Raw genomic sequence first — 18,091 nt, 5'->3', positions numbered from 1 at the left:
CCTCATTTCTACTCCTTCCTTCTCTTCCTTGACTTCCCACTAAAACCCTTCTCAGCTTTGAGGCTTAGCTCCTTTGACCTATCTTAACATATTGAATACAAACACAAATGTATTTTTAATATCATTTATTAAAACCTTCTCCTTCCCAACATCTCTTACCAGTTGCAATTAATCATTGTTCTCTGAAAGACCTTTGTTATTTCATAATGAATTATGTTATAGTTGGTTAAATGTGTATCCTATCTTTCACTAAACTTCAAGTTCCTAGAGGGCAGGAAATGTTTTATTACACATCTTATTTGTTTGCATGTATTCCTTTCAGTGTCTATTCAGTAACATTTATTGAATAAATTTAAAAATTATTGAATGCTTGATACATATTTTTATTGACATGATTAGTATGGTCTGAATACTAAGTGGAGAAGAAGAATATATTTGTTTCTTAACCTTTGTTACATAAAAAAACTTCAAAAAAAAGAAGATAAGAGAGATAATAATAACCCTTGGAGTTAATACTTTATGAGACGCCTAAAGTTGTACTCCCCTTCCTTGACTCTCTCTCCTTCTATTTTTCTCTGTACTACATTTCATTGCCTGGCTTTTCATTCATGTATGATTTTGTTTACCACTTGTCTTCTTCCTCTAGAATATAAGCTTCATGAGAACATGGACTTCGTAAGTACTTATAAATATGTGTTGAATGAATTTATTTATCTGTGAGCACACATGAGTGGTCAAGGCAAGAGTGGCTACCACTGAAAATAACAAAAAGTATTTATATACTCAAGATGGAAGAAGCTGAATACACAGGCGTGTTATAGAATAGTGAAAAGTTCGTCTTGATGATTTTGTTGTTGTTGTTAACCCTCACCTGAGGATATTTTTTCCATTGCTTTTTCAGAAAAAGAGAGGAAGTGGGGAGAGAAAGAGAGGGTGGGAAGGAGAGAGGGGGGGGAAGGAGAGAGAGAGAGAGAGAGAGAGAGAGAGAGAGAGAGAGAGAGAGAAACATCGATGTGAGAGAAACACATTGACTGGTTGCTCCTATATGCACCTGACTGACGGGTTGGAGGAGCAAACCCACAATCCAGGTATGTGCCCTTGACTGACAATCAAACCTGCTACCTTTCATTGTAGGGGCCAACACTCCAATCCCTGAGCCACACTGGCCAGGGCTTAGTCTTGTTGATTTCTGCCCCCCCCCCCCCCGCCCCCGACTTGGGTTACTATATAGGCTAGCCTGGGTTAAAGGTTCTCCAACTTAATTTTTGGAATTAGAGCCCCTTTTGGGAAATCAAATGTTATACAAAACCATGGTACCCTGTTGTAGGTCTGTGTCTGCCCCAAGAAAAGCTGACTTTTTCTAATTTACACAAAGGCTCCAAATGGACTAGAGGTAGCCCTGCATGGAACACTAATACATAAGACAGATAAAAACTGTATTGCTCTGATTAAAGCAGGAATAAGGAACCCTCTCCTCTGGGCTCCTGCCTTATAATTTCCCTGTGGTCCCCAAGGTATCTTTGGGGAAACAGGAGTTTGAGAAAGCACTTTGAAAACCCCATTATTTGATGCCTCTGGGGAGACTTCCAGCTCCAAGCATCATTAATCAGGTGGGACTTTCAGTCTAAACAAACTGAGGCCTAAGGAGACGTGAAGTTTTGATAGAAGCTGATGTGGCATTGCATCCATAGAGAAGAAAGACAGAGACCCTGACAGGTAGCATCTGCAAGCATTTAGATTATAATGGAACCATGGGCAATAAGCAGCCTGGATTTTAAGACTGAATCAAGGTGGGAAAACCTAATTGTGTGTTTTCTTTCTTTCTTTCTTTTTTAACAGGAGTGGGAATTGCATGATTAATAAAGGAGAGAGAGAAGATGAAGATGTGACATAACCTAATTTTGGTAAAAACACTTAATACAGTAAGTAATAAAGTCTTACTTGCAAAATGAATTCAAATTAGATTGGATTTGGACTCCAGCATGCTATACTGGCTGAAAGCTGAGGGCTGATGACAGAAGCTGAGGATAAAGGCGATGTGTCGCATTACTGAGATGTCTGGTAGCCCTGCCCCAGGAATCAATGAAGCTCTAGTATTAGTTAACAGCTTCATTAACGATCTACATGATGAGGCAAAACAGTATCTTAATGAATGTTATTGAGGAAACTGTGGGGAGATGCTGTGAATTCCAGTCTCTACTGAGAGGTCTGCAAAAAGAAAATAAACATGCAGAATAACCGGGAAGAAATACTTTAGAAACAGATATTTGGGGAAAATGGTTTGAGAGATTTGGGGGATATGCACATCTTAAATCTTATAAAATAGCATTTTTGAAGATCTGAATAAAATGAATGTTAACCCAACCCTGAAAAGTGCTAGCCTAAATGCCTAGGACAATCCTTTCCCCCAACAAAATTAATATATAAATAAATAACCACAGCATATTATAAAGTAGAAGCTAGATAAGTCTTTTTTCTTCTTTTGTTTTGCTCTTTCTTTTGAAGTGTTAGTGGGGGAATTCTGGAAGGAATGAATATAGGAACAATAGAAAGGGATTTAATTGTTTTAAAGGGGATGGGGAGTTGACAGCCGACCCAATAAGAAGGATTTCAGTGACCTCTGGAGTTTTATAAAACTAAATGGGGGAGTTTTATAAAACTAAATGGGGGGAGGCAGAGAATCTAGTAACTCACATGATCTCAAAATCCAGTATTTTTCTCCCAAATTCTTCCACTCCCCTGTTTTGAACTGTATATAGAGAAAAACCATACATACATTCCATTGTTGAAGGCATTAATTTAAAAATGTTTGGCCATTTCTATGTAATGATGAAAAGTAACCTTAGGAAGCACATATTCTAGTGGGGAGAGAGCCAAAAACATTATTACAAGGAACAGGGGCTTAAATAAAATGTGGGATAGAAATATAGGTAAATTCAAGGAAGTCTTCATGGAGGAGGAAGCAATGAAATTGTGCTTTGAAAACTCAATAGGCCCTTACCAAGCTGTCAACCAGACAAGAGAATGGGGGAGGAGGACAGGAGTCAGGAGTAGCAACAGATGAGATCAAAATGGAAGGAGGTAACAAATCATGACTAACCTTAGAAGCTATTCAAAGAGCTTCAATATTATCTTATTCGTGCTGGCAATTCATTAGAGAAGTTTGAGTCAGAGGATGACACGGTCAGATATGTATGTTCATAAAGTCATTCTGGCACCCAGATTATTCTAACAGTCTCCTAATAGTTTGAATTACTTCCGTCCTTACTTCCTACAGTCCAGTCCCAAAACAGCAGCCAGACTCATCCTGTTAAAATGTAATTCAGATCCTGACATCTGCTCAAAATCTCCAAGGGCTTCCCATTTCAAAGAAATAGAAATGCAGGGCCTTCCTATTACTTCTATAGATGTAGAGGTTCCTCCTTTTCTGGCTCCCATTAGCTCTCTTACTACTGCCCTGTCTCTTTGTCTTTTCTGCTCATTTCAACCACTGGGAAATACCAGACACAGGTCTACCTTCCCTCTTAATCATACCTGTCTCCCAGATACCGGCATGGGTCACAACCTAGTCTTCTCAAGACCCTTCCCAAAGGCCACATTTACAGTAAAACCATCCCTAATCACCCTATGTAAAATTTCACCTCTCTCTGCCCAACACTCGTATCCTCCTTCCTTATTTACCTTATTAACAATTATAACCTCCTAATATACTATTTAATTTACCTATGTATTTTATTGCCTGTCTCTTTCCATTAGAAGTTAAGATTCGTAAGGGCAGGAATTTTCATTTGTTTTGTTTACTGCCCCATGCCCAGAAGAGTTCCTGCACATAGCAGATCCTTAGTAAATATTTATTGAATAAATGAACTTGTGAAATATAGAATAAAGGAGACTGCAGAAAGACCAATCCTATTGGATTGGAAATAGGGGACTGATGTCATTGTGAAGCCCTAAAAAAGGGCAGTAGCAGTGCAGGTAGAAAAGTGAATGTAGGTCCAGGGATACCTGGGATGCAGAATCAACAGAAATTGAATTACTTTAGGGATTAAGAAGGGAGAAAGCATCCGGGAGAATGACTCCCAGGTTTCCGTCTAGGGCAACCAGGAGAATGCTGATTATATCTGACAAGATAGAAAACATGGTAGAGCAGGATAGAGAGAAAGGGAGAAGATGGTGGATTCCACTTTTGAAATGTTGAGTTCCAAAGGTCTGATGGAAATTTGCCAGGATCAAACAGGCAACTCTTAGATATTTCTGTCTTGGAAAGGGGGTATGAAGTACTCATCCTTTTTTCCCCCCTCCTGGGTCTTCTCTATGCAGATGAAACTTGACATGAAACTATTCTGGCTCCCTGTAGCCAGTTCTGAGTTCCAGAAAGTAGTAGAGACATCCAGAGCACCAGACAGGAGTTCCAAGTGGTAAAGAGCAATGAAAGCAGATGAGAAGGCAAAACACGTGACTATCAGGTGCAAAGAGTCCTGACCTGCCCTCATCCATTCCTTCAAGCTTGGGGGTGCAGTGCAGAGGAAGCTCTGCTATATACCAGGCACTCTGGCAGCTAGTAAAAATGCCCAGCACATTGTGACCTAGTGCCTGCCCTAGGAACCCAATAGCCTAGTTCTAGACTCTGGATCATGACTCTCTTGGTTTCACTCAAAATGATAAGCATTAAGATAAAGGAAACTTAATTCTTAGAGTTGAGATAAATTTCTAAGTAGAGACATTTCTAAGATACTGGTATAGTTCTAATCTTATGAGAGAACTAATAAATGCTACCATCTTATACGAGTCAACTAAAAATGGGTTGAATGAATTATAAGAAACATACCGCTACCAAGGGTGAAATACATATACATATACATATACATTCATATAACAGCCACTGAGTACAGGCGTTTCATCATGAAGGCTCATAAAAACCTGTGCCACTTATTTTTCTTTTTAAAAAGTGTAGTTGGCATACAATATTATTTTCAGGTGTACAACATAGTGATTCAACATTTATATACCTTACAATACCATCCTCACAAGTCTAATAGCCATGTGTCACCATAATATATTATTCACTACATCCCCTGAATTATATGCTACATCCTTGTGGATTATTTATTTTATAACTGGAAGTTTGTGCCTCTTATTCCCATTCACCTTTTTTGCCCAATGCCCTCCCCTCTAGCAATCATCAGTTGTTCTCTGTATCTATGAGGCTGTTTTGTTTTGTTATTCTATATATAATTGAATTCATATGGTGTTTGTCTTTGTCTGACTTACTTCATATACCATACTCTCTAGGTCCATCTTTGTTATCATAAATGGTAAGATTTTGTTCTTTTTAATTTCTGAATAATATTCCATGGTGTGTGTGTGTGTGTGTACACACACACACACACCATGGAATATTATTCAGAAATTAAAAGAATATATATATATATATATATATATATATATATATATATTCTTTCATTTATCAGTGGTCACCTAAGTTGTTTCCATATCTTGGCTATTGTAAATGACACTGCAATGAACATATGGTGCATATTATCTTTTCAAATTTGCTTTTTTGTTCTCTTCAGATAAGTACCTAGAAGTGGGATCTCTGAATCATGATGCAGTTTGTTTTATTTTTAATTTTTTTATTATTGAGAGTATTACAGATGTTCCCTATTTCCCCCCATACCCCCCTATACCCTGCTCCCAGGTCTTCACCTCATTGTTGTCTGTGTCCATGGCTATTTTTTGAAGACCTTTCATACGGTTTTCCATAGTATCTGCTCCAACTTCCATTCCTACCAACAGTGCCCAAGGGTTCACTTTCCTGCACATCCTTGCAAATACTTCTCTACTGATTTATTGATGATAGCTTTTCTGACTAGTGTGAAGTGATATCTCATTGTGGTTTTAATTTTCATTTCTCTAAGGATTAGTGACATTCAGCATCTTTTCATGTTTCTACTAGAGGCCCGGTGCAAGAAATTTGTGCACGGCGGGTGGGGGGTGTCCCTCAGCCCAGCCTGCACCCTCTCTAATCTGGGACCCCTCGAGGGATGTCTGATTGCCCGTTTAGACCCAGTCCTGGTAGGATCGGGCCTAAATGGGCAGTCGGACATCCCTCTCACAATCCAGGACTGCTGGCTCCCAACTGCTCGCCTGCCTGCCTTCCTGATTGCCCCTAACCGCTTCTGCCTGCCAGCCTGCTCACCCCCTAACCACTCCCCTGCCAGCCTGATTGATGTCTAACTGCTCCCCTGCCAGCCTGTTTGCCCCCAACTTCCCTTCTCTGCCGTCCTGGTCACCCCTAACTGCTCTCCTCTGCTGGCCTGATCACCCACAACTGCCCTCCCTTGCAGGCCTGGTCCCTCCCAACTGCCCTCCCCTGCTGGCCATCTTGTGGTGGCCATCTTGTGTCCACATGGGGGCAGCCATCTTTGACCACATGGGGGCAGCCATCTTGTGTGTTAGAGTGATGGTCAATCTGCATATTACTCTTTTATTAGATAGGATTGACCATCTGTATTATCCTCTTTGGAGAAGTGTCTATTCAAGTTCTCTGCCCATTTTTAAATTGGATTATTTGTTTGTTTATTTGTTTGTTTATTTATTTATTTATTTAAAGGTGTTGAATTATATGAGTTCCTTATAAATTTTGGATAGTAACCCCTTAACGTATATATTATTGGAAAATATGTTCTCCCATTCAGTAGGTTGTCCTCTCTGTGGAAAAACTTTTTTAGTTTGACATAGTCCCATTTGTTTATTTTTTCTTTTGTTTCACTTGCTTTAGGAGATATATTAGACAAAAATATTGATATTAGAAATGTTAGATATTTTACAGCCTATGTCTTTTTCTATGGTTTTGAGTCTTATATTTAAGCCTTTAATCTATTTTGAGTTTGTTCTTATTTATGGTATAAGAAGGTAGTCTAGTTTCTTTTTTTTCTACTTAAATAAAATAAGTATCTGGGTTTTTTTTGTTTTGTGTTTATTTATTTTAATTAAAATTACCACTTGAGTCTTCCTCATGGTACTTTTCTTTATAGGTAGTTAGGTCTCACTTGAAAACTCCTGATTACCCACCCCATAGGTTCTAACTTTATTATTTTTCCCCTTTTGGTGAACGGGGGGAAGGGGGAGGGAGCGGGATGGGGAATCAAAGCAGTAGAGCATCAATAACAGTGCTAACCATGTCCTTCCAAATGTTGGCAGATTCAATATTTCTCAAGAAGCCCAGTCCCCAACTCAGTGACAGGAAAACCATGCCAAGACAGAAGCCCCAACTCTGGAATGCTTGAGTATTTAATGACTGACAGCAGGAGTCCAGCTGTATGAAGGAAACTGGCAGAGAGATAGAAAGATAGAAAATTCTGCTATAGTGGGCAGTGGTAGGAGATGTGAATGAAGATTTGAAAGGGAATACATATGGATATACGCACATGTGCAGAACATGCACAAGAAATCACTACATAAAGGGATCACAGAGATTCACCAGATGGATGTCCTCCATTCAGTTTCTTCTACTCTACTTAATGCATCGTGCTCGCAAATATTCATTAGGGCAGAATTTAATGTCAGGCTCACACCAAGAGCCCTGAGGCAGTATAAAAATAAATCTTGATCTGCCTTGTTTCTGAAATAAATTTTCATATTTTTTCCATCTCATTGGATATCCTGAACCACATTAAAAAAAAAAGAAAAAAGTCAGTACATTTCCTCAAATCCCAAAATGATGCATAGTAGCTCTAATGTATTAGTTTTTCAAGCAACCTTTCTATTACATGGAATCTGGCTCTTATTCAAACAGTTCTGAGAGAAGACACATGACATTCTTTCAAACTTGATCAGTGGTGACAAGAGTGCTACATGGGTTTTCTTTTGGATTCTGACATGACAGTCACAGAAAAACAAAACAGAAACCAGTGTTACTGAAAGACAGATCCTCTCACAGCTCATCTTGCCTGAAAAATTACTATTAATAGCAAAGAAATAAATTCCATAAGAGAGAAATATTCATGATTAGTAGTGCATGATTAGTTTATGCTTGACTAAAATCTAATAGAAGAGCTTGTCAATAATATGGATGTTTAAAAATCATTAAAATCACTAAAAACAGCTAATGAGATAAGTCTCTATTTTTTCCAACTTTATATTATGAAAAATTTCAAGCATATAGAATAATTGAAAGAATATTAGGTCTAATGAATAGCAATTTAACTACCACTTAGATTCAACAGTTATTTATATTCTTTCATATTTGCTTTATGTATAGATGTATGTGTATCTTTTTATTTTTGGTTAGGTCATTTGAAAGTAAATTGCAGATGATATAACATTTTGCTTGTAAATACTTCAGCAGCAGCTTCTAAAAATAAACACATTCTCCTACATAAATATAATTCTACCATGACACCTAAGAAAATTAACAATAATTCCATAATATCATCTATCATTCAGTGCATGCTTACCTTTAAATATCTTTTAAAGCTGTTTTCTCATCCATTTATGATCTTTGTCTAAGTCAAAAATTTTGCCAGAGACTGCAAAATGGTGATTTTTCTAATCCCATCATTCTTCTAGACTTAGTTGTGAGATTTTTTTAAAGAGCTTTTCCTCAACAACCAGAGATAAACTATAATTCTTCCTAAAATGCATACAATAAATTATTTATATTGTGTGTTTTTTAAAAAATCACTACATTTAAAGGGTTGATGGAATGGCCACTTCCAATATTGTCTCTCTCACTCTGGATTCATGTCTTGTATTTATTTTTAAATCTTTATTGTTGAACATATCACATATATCCCCTTTTTCCACCTCTCCCAGCTCACTTCCGCCTCCTTAACCCAGGCCTTTGCCACCCTATTATCTGTTTCCTTGGGTTATGCATATATGCATACAAGTTCATTGGTTGATCTCTTCCCACCCACCATCCTCCCTGCCTTCCCTCTGAGATTTGACACTGTCCAATGCTTCTATGTCTCTGGATCTATTTTTGTTCATTAGTTTATGTTGTTCATTAGATACCACATGTGAGTGAGATCATGTGATACTTATCTTTCTCTGACTGACTTATTTTGCTTAGCATAATTCTCTTCAGGTTCATCCATGCTGTTGCAAATGGTAAGCATTCTTTCTTTTGTACAGCTGTGTAGTATTCCATTGTGTAGATGTACCACAGGTTTTTAATCCATTCATCTGCTGATGACTACTTAGGCTGTTTCCAAATCTTAGCTATTGTAAATTTCGGTGCTATGAGCACAGGAGTATTTATTCAATGTTTTGAACTTAATTACAATTTTTATTCTTTTGATGCTCAAATTGCCACAAATTAGGGGCAGTGCAAACCTTATGGAGTTGCTCATGAGCCCTCTGACCCACCACTGTTAGGCTTTGATTATTTCTTTGTCTTCTAGCAGTATATCCCCTTGTTCATATTGCCCCTCACCCCAGATCTGGAGTTAGCTATTTCTCTAATGAGCTCTGGCACCTTTGACTGGAGAATTTAAGACAAGATCCAGTATTAAATGTACTCATTGCTATTGGGGTATTATTGTTTCTAAAGCCCTTAGTGGTTTAGAAATTACAAATTCATATTGATATTTTCAAGTTTAAATTTAAATTAAAGGATTTTGTTAAGGTCTTTGGTTTTATATTTATATTAGAATACCTTGGTTTCTAAAACATTAACATTTTTTGTTTTTCATACACGATATATTAGTTGCAAATTTATAATGCCAATGTTACTACTACTAAGAACAAAATCACTAAGTGAAGTTTAATATTTCTTTATAGTTGTTTTTAAGTATATACCAGTACCCCACTTATAAACAGTCTTTGCATTGTGATCAAAAGTCAGGTGGATGCCCTAGCCAGTTTGGCTCAGTGGATAGAGCATCGGCCTGCAGACCAAAGGGTCTCTGGTTTGATACTCATCAAGGGCATGTACCTTGATTGCAGGTTCCTCCCCAGCCCGGGCCCTGATTGGGGCTCCTACAGGAGGCAACCAATTGATGTGTTTCTCTCACATCGATGTTTCTTTTGTTCTTTCCCTGTTTCTTCCACGCTTTCTAAAAAACAATGGAAAAATATCCTTGGGTGAGGATTAACATACAAAAAAAGTCAGGTGGTATAAATCCTTTCCTGTATGATTATGTTATCATTCTGATATAGAATCAGATTGATTTCTTTTTATTCATTTCCATTTGGGGGCTTATCTTTTTTTTAATCCTTTGAATTAATTTTGTTTGTTAAATATGTAAAATATCCATATAATAAAAAAATCAAAATTATTTAAAAGTTACACTTAAAGGAGTCTGGTTTTCATCTTCCCAATCCATATAAGTAGCCATTTTTATTAAAACTGCCCTATCTTTCCAGTGTTGCTTAGCTAACAAGTAAGCAAATAGCCACATCGATTTTTATATAATCTCCTTTCTTAAGAAAGGCAGCATGCTATACACATATCAGGATTGTGTTATTTTTCCCTTAACAATTTACCCTGGAGACCACCCCATAACAATCTTTAAAGTAAACATAAAAGAGATAGGTGAACTCGCATGTAAGAACTTCCCATTGAGAAAAAAAGACTATGTTAATCAGAAGAGGAGTTAGTAAGACAACAACAAAGGAAGAGGAAGTTGATAATTGGAATGTCCATTTAGAAGAGAAAGTGATCATCCCATCTGGACCAAATGGGAGATAGAGAAGATATGTGAGGTTGAGGCCTTGAACTATCTGATCCCTTCTTATGCCCAAGCATTATCTTTCTGATTATGATTTGGCATCCCTATTGGCTATCTATTATTGTATAATATTCCATAATAAGCAATGCAAAAATTGCAGTAGCTTTCAACAACAAACCTTTGTTTCCTGCTAGAGTAACCATACCAATCCAAAACCAAAGGAAATATCAACACCGTTTCCTGCCTAACCTACCATAGTAAAGTAATGAAAAATGGTTAGGAATGGGAAGACCTGCTTTTTGGTTCCACAAGTGCCCCTAACTATCTGTGAGTCAGTGCAGGCACCTCAGTGTTCTCATCTAGGAAATAAGGGGTCCCAACTGGAGGATTTCTAAGGGTTTTTTGGATTGGTATGGTTAGTCTAGTTTAAACTTCAGATTGGGTATCTCTGATTCCAAAACTCAGGATGAAGAACCAAACTTGAGCATACTCCTGTCACTATGCAGGGCAGCATCATAAGTACAGTCAAACCATGCAAGCACATTTAAACCTTCAAACTGGTTGTTTTACCCAGTATGCCCCTTGTATTTCATTGGTCAACTCAGGTCACATGGACATGCCCAAAGTCAGTGAGGGCAGGTAAATATATTCTGCCTTCAGTTAATCATGACAAAGGTGGGAAGAAAAGGAAGAATTATGAACAAGTAAAAATAAATAAATAAATAAATAAAAACCCACAGCAGTCCATGTAGCATGCACACAGGAAGATACTGAGCTGCCCTTCCTGATTTTATACTTCTTAGAGTAAATCAATAATTTGGCCTCCTGGTCTCTGCAAACTTGATTAATAACATTTTTCTACAGAAATACATGCATTTTTCCCTGGACTGACTACTCAGGTTTCTGTGCAAGGTATTTGCCAAGAACTGGGTAGGATGACCTATGCTAAAAAGTCTATACTTCATAGAGAGCATTAGTCCATTAGATATTTATTTTGTGGCACAGTATTCAATACTCATACACAGTTCAGATAACTTTCACTTCCTTCAAATGTCCCATCTTCACCAATGATTTTAAGAAGAATTCACGTACTTCTCTATATCCAGCCAAACAGCAATGCTTACATCTTGGTAGAGTTGGAAGAGTGCTAGATTTTAATTCAGTCTTGATTTGTTAGCACTTATAATTCCGAACAAGTCATTTGATTTCCATGATCCTCATTTTCCTTAATGGTAAAATGGAGAAGATAAATACTCCCTTACTTATCACACATATTGTGAAGATCTAAGTCAAAACAGACCAACTATAAAGTGGCAGAGAAATAGAAGACATTATTAATGAGGACCTTTCATTTATCACACATTCTCTACCACCTCTGCTGGCCCTGTCTTCTAGCCACCTGTGTCCCCTACCCCCATGCACACACTGTTCAACTCTCAGAATTAACCAGACCAAATGGTAGGGCACTCAGTATGCTCATACCACAGAATTGGTCCATGAATCATCTTTGTATGTGCAGCCTGCTTCTGGCTAATGGCAGCTATGCACCACTAATGGCCTCCAAGCATCAGAGCTGCTCTAGTGCAGCAATTTTTGCATTAATCAAAGGCTTCAAGCAAATCTCCCATTTTTGGCTGAATCGTAAAAGTGCATATTCACGCTGTGCCCATATGAGAGATTTCACAGGAAACGAAATGCTGTGGGTACATGTTACTACTATGGTACTCTGCTTCTCATCAACGTCTCACTCATAGAGGGTCATCTTTGCTGGAGAATATTATCCATATGTAAGCTTACTTAACAAAAGAGAATGTGGTGGTAGACAAGTACTTAAACATACTTGTTAATTAATTAATATTTGAATGGGTTGAATAGCATATTGTATACACATTCCAATTCCAGAGGGCTCTCTAAGTGTGGAAATTAGAGCACATCAATATAGATAGATGCCTGTTTGAATAGTTCCAGGTGGGATTTTAAATGAATCATCCTCAGCCTTATATTTGAAGCTAATACCAAACACAGACAGAGGCATGAACCCCAGGAATATGAAGCCACTTTCATCCTGAAGAATGGATGGGGTCCATTTTCCAGAGGCCCCATCAATTCCCGAATGAAGCATCCCAGATAACAGGGTCCTGAGGCCACATGAGTCCTTCCTTTCATCCTCAGGACAATTAGTAGAAAGAGGACATCTAAATACCAAGACTGAGAGGATATGACCCACCAAACCAGAACAGACTGGAACCCTAAAAGGTACTACAAAAGAGGACTTTGGGAGCTTAGGAAGATTCCTGTCAAACCCACTGGATTACTCTGAGGTCAAACTAAATCTAAACTCCTTTAACTATCCAACACATATAGAAAAGAAAAGGGAGGCTGAAAAAAATTTTCAATCAGTGTGTGCTGACTTTTTCTCTATGCTGTAGGAATATTAGAATAATGAGAAGGAAATTCTGCAGCAATTGAATTCTAAGAAGCCCATGACATGATGCCATATTCATTGAGGAGCACAGTGGGTGAGCTGGAGGGAAGAGAGACTCAGCCAGGCTTGAAGAATTTCTTCTCCTCCAGAGACCCTTGCCTGTATGTCCTGAGTTCTCTAGCCTATCAGTAGTCAACTCAGATTATTGCTTTAAAATTTCACCCTATATTTTTTTCTAAAACAATAAGAACTTACATTTTAATGAAAGGATCATTATCATATTCAAGCATACCCTCTCCCAAAGGACTTTAACTATTTGCATATTTATGATTCTGCTGGGCTAAAGCAGAAAGAAATTTACAAATGAACAAAGGAAAGGAAGACATTGACTTCTGAAAAGACTGTCATAAAATGTTGTAATAATCATTTTTTTGTATTATCCACATCCACTCAACCTTTGTCAGGTAAACATGCCCCAAGCTTCTTCCAGAGTATCACTTTCTCCTCCACTCTCACTGCTTCTGTGAGAAGTGATGGCATTCTTGGCTTTAAAGGAGGGTCATGTGACTCAGGCTTGTTGATGGAAAGCATCACATTCTCCTGGGTTATATATAAGCTAGTTTGCAGATATGTGACCCAACTATGCTAATAAGTGTTAATTCAAACTGCTGGGGAAGAGAGGGATTCTCTTTTTGCCTTGCATTTGAACCTGGGAAGATGCAGTCCCAGCACTGTGGACAGGAACTGCATGGAGACTATAATGAAGCCATGATGGAGATCCAAAATTAAGAGAGATCAAGGTCTGTATTAAGCCCTAGACTTTAAGATTGCACAAACTATTAATGCTTGTTTCTTCACTGAAGCCCATTTGAGCTTAGTTTCTTATGCATCCTGACCTGAATACACCATGCCAAAGAGATGAAAAACTGTGTTGCAGCCCAGCCGGCATGGCTCAGTGATTGAGTGATGACCTAGAAACCAGAAGGTCATGTTTCAATTCCCAGTCAGGGCATATGTCCGGGTTGCGGGCTCTATCCCCAGTGGGGGATATACAGTAAGCAGCCATCTATGATTCTCTCTCATCATTGATGTTTCTGTCTCTCTCCCGCTCCCTTCATCTCTGAAATCAATAAAAATATGTATTTTTTAAAAACTGTGTTGCATATTTCACCCTCCAAAGAAGGAAATATCAACACCGTTTCCTGCCTAACCTACCATAGTAAAGTAATGAAAAATGGTTAGGAACGGGAAGACCTGCTTTTTGGTTCCACAAGTGCCCCTAACTATCTGAGTCAGTGCAGGCACCTCAGTGTTCTCATCTAGGAAATAAGGGGTCCCAACTGGAGGATTTCTAAGGGTTTTCCAGCCCCATAGTTTCACTCTAATATTTGTCCAATAATCTTGACTAGGAGGACATATGAGAAATAACTAGAAAGAATGTTTTCTATTTAATAGGGCACTTACTCAAATGGCCAGAGTTTTGTTCTTTTTAAAAAAATCCTCATTGGAGAATATGTTCATTGATATTTTTTAGAGAGAGAGAAACATTAATTGGTTGCCCCTCATACAGGCCCCACCAGGGACCAAACCCACAACCTAGGTATGTGCCCTGATGAGTATGGAACCTGCCACCGTTAGGTGTATGGGATGACGCTCCAACCAAGACACATCAGCCAGGGCAAGGTGTTCTTTAATCAGTTCTACCCATAGTCCCTAAAGCCTGAAGGCAATGGGCATGCTTTAAAAAAATTAATCAAAGAAATATACACCTTAATACATGCACTTCTTCACCTGTTAGAGAGGTCTCCTATGTAAATCAGATTAAGCTATTTTCCAATTTTCAAACCAGGCCAGCTGGGCAAAGATGCAACATCTTTGATAAATGAGAAGGAAAGCCTCATTAAAGAGAACATCCGCACTTTCTTCTCTTCCTTTTTTTTTCCGTGGAGAATCTCTACAAACTGCAGTTAACGATTGGAACAGTCTGCAGGCTGCAGTTAACGATCCACGTGGTGTTTGTGTTTCTGCTGAACTTGTTTATTTGCATTTAAAAGAGATTTGGGGGTTGATGTAAGCACTTTGATGGGATTTATGGCAAAGACAAAGGTCAGCTAACATTTTGATCCGTGGATAGAAAACTGAAATTAAATTGGTAACCAATGGTACTGAAGTTACCTTTTGGAGCATGAGGGATCAAAATAGAAGACATAACTAAAAGGAAAGAGGGTGGGTGTAGAGAGCACCTGGGAAGGCACATGGGCATTATTCCTTAATGACTGTCAGCTGAACCCAAGGCGACAGGCAAAGCCGAGTCTTGGTTACACATCTTACCAAAAAGGCAAATGTGTTCTCAGAGTTGACTCTTATCTTTGCCCAGGTGTCGGGGAGTGGGTTTTGATATGTAAATCCAGTCTAGCACTAGGAATGCTTGGGTCTACTCAGGAATGCAAATAATCTCCTTTTGTCTTGACCTTTTGGTGAAACTTCCAGGTATTTGGGGGTATAAAATAAACACGCTGCATCGGCTCTGGATCACTGTCTCTCCATCAGAAGAGGGCAGTGGTCCACCTGGCCCCAGCTTTTCTTTCTCTGTGTCTTGTCTCTTTCTTTTATTTCTCAATCCCCAGCCGCCTCTACTCAGGAATTGGACCCACTCTCTAGCTGCGCTGGACACGGAAAAGAGAGAAAATAGCTTAAGGGGGGGAACATTGATCTCATTTTTGGAATTTAAATACTTTTCTTTTGCAACCACAAAATGAAGAGAAAAGGCACTTAGAAGATCCATCAATCAATATATATCTGATAGTAAAAAATTGAAATGATATTGGCCCTTATATGAATTATTTGGAATAAGAAGATAAGAATAGTGTACCTATGAGATTGCCTGCCTTCAGGAGGACCACCTGAAATGAAGGAGAATAAGAATGGAAGCATTCTATCAGCTCAAAGTCACCTCAACACGAAACCTCTTTCATCTCAAGTGATTCATATGTTCACGATACTCCTGGGGACTTCCCTAGGAAAGAGGGATCTATGAACTTTCTGGTGAAGAAACAGCAGAGTCAGGGTGGAAGGTTTGGATGCAAATACATGAATTTAAGACCCAGATTCATTGCTTTTTGTGTGATCCTTGAGATTAAGAGTATCTAGCCTCATTTTTCTCATCTACACAAGTGAATAGCACAGCACTTACCTCACAGTTTTATTAAAGACTTAATACTTTCTCCCTGATCCCACTAAGCTGAAGCCAGTGCCTTTCCTTCATGCTTCCTTTAAAGCTAAATGTATGCTCCTTTGATAGCCCATACCAGCAGCCAGGAATGCTGTCTGTGTGGCCTTCTGTCTCTGTCAGCACACTGCAGGCTCTTTAGGGACATATTTGCATTCACTGACTGGGATTGTTTGAATATCTATGATGGGACAGGCAGACTCTTGGATACTCAGAATTCGTCAGCGAATAAGAAAGACATAGTGCCTGCCCTCAGTGGGCTTCTATTTTGGTTCAGGCGGAAAACAGACACCACCATTTTGTTTGTGAGATAAGGAGCAGGGCACTGTTAGAAATAGAAGGCATCCTAGATCCTCAATTATTAGTTAAAGGAATTATTAAATTAATAAACGAGTAAATGAGTAAATGAATGAGGAAATCACTGTTTAACTCATCCCCGTTGGAAGCATCAAGAACTCCTTAATTATATAGGTGTGGCAATGGAGGATTAGAAAGGTTAAGCAACTGATCCAAATCTCTCATTTGGTTGATAAGTGCTTTGGACGATTTTCTCCACTACTTTGTTCAAAATATTTAGAATCATGGGAATGCCTTTATTTAAAATTCAGCCACAGTTTAGAGAGAAAGAAAACCCTTACTTTTCAGATTTATTGGTGCAGAAGATATAAGCATGGAAGCTTTGATCTATAAAACAATGTTCCTGTTGGGAATCAGATAGCACACAGGGTAGACTGCCTATTGCACAGTATTAGTTCCTTCTTTTGATTTTTGTTTAAACTTTCTTCAAAGCCTCAAATTCTTCAGTAACTTCTAGAAGTGATAATTGTATCTCTCAGGAGGTATGTCTAATGTTTAAAAAGAATCATTGACTTCTAAGACAAGGAAGGAGCTGTTTACACTTGCCACAGCAGCCAAATCTATTTATCAATAGCCTCTCTCTACTAAATGAGTTAATATAAGTACTCATAGGACCAAGACTATTGATGTTTAGTGTATCTCGAACCTTTTTTAATTTTCCCACTGCTGAGTGACAATTAAAGACAATTTGTCTTTTAACATTGGAGTAAGTAGAGCTATAGTGGAAAGTACACTGGTCTAGCCGAGGTGTTCCAAAACCAGATCAACACTCCTAACTGAGGTTTTCATATTTTCTCCCAGAAGTCACTTAACTTCTCTGGACCCCAGTTTTCTCATTTGTAAGTAAAAATAAAACTGGAAAATCTCTTAAAGTCTCATACAGCTCTGATATTTGGGGATTCTAATATTTCCATTTTCTCCATATGTTAGATGCAAAGTTCAGTTTTTTAGATGCAGAGCACTGTTTTATCTCGGGGTTGGAGAAGGTCAAATTCCCAATGGGTATACTGTGGCATGGGTTGGAGGGGCATTAAATAATACCTTCTCCCAAAACCTCCACCAGCTCTCCTTAGGCAGCCAAAAAAAAGAGAGGTGACCTAAATAAAAAGAGTACGCTTGTTATGTAAATGCAAGGTCAAGAACAATACTCTTGGGCACTCCCCCTCACACACACATACACATACCTCCTCCCCCAAAACACATACAGCTACAATGCATAAGCCAGACTTGTATTCCTCAAGCTCTCCAATGTAGAATTCTGGAGCCACCAAGTATAAAGTTAAACAGGAGAAATAAGTAAACTGGAACTGATTTATGTGGCATACTGGTGAAAAATTCTTTTGATATCATCTGGAGTCTGAATGACGTGCATTTTGAGAATAAATTTTAGAACTCTTATTTTGC

This window comes from Plecotus auritus (assembly GCF_963455305.1).
Source record: "Plecotus auritus genome assembly, chromosome: 3".
Classification (NCBI taxonomy): domain Eukaryota; kingdom Metazoa; phylum Chordata; class Mammalia; order Chiroptera; family Vespertilionidae; genus Plecotus; species Plecotus auritus.
This window is presented reverse-complemented; position numbering follows the sequence as displayed.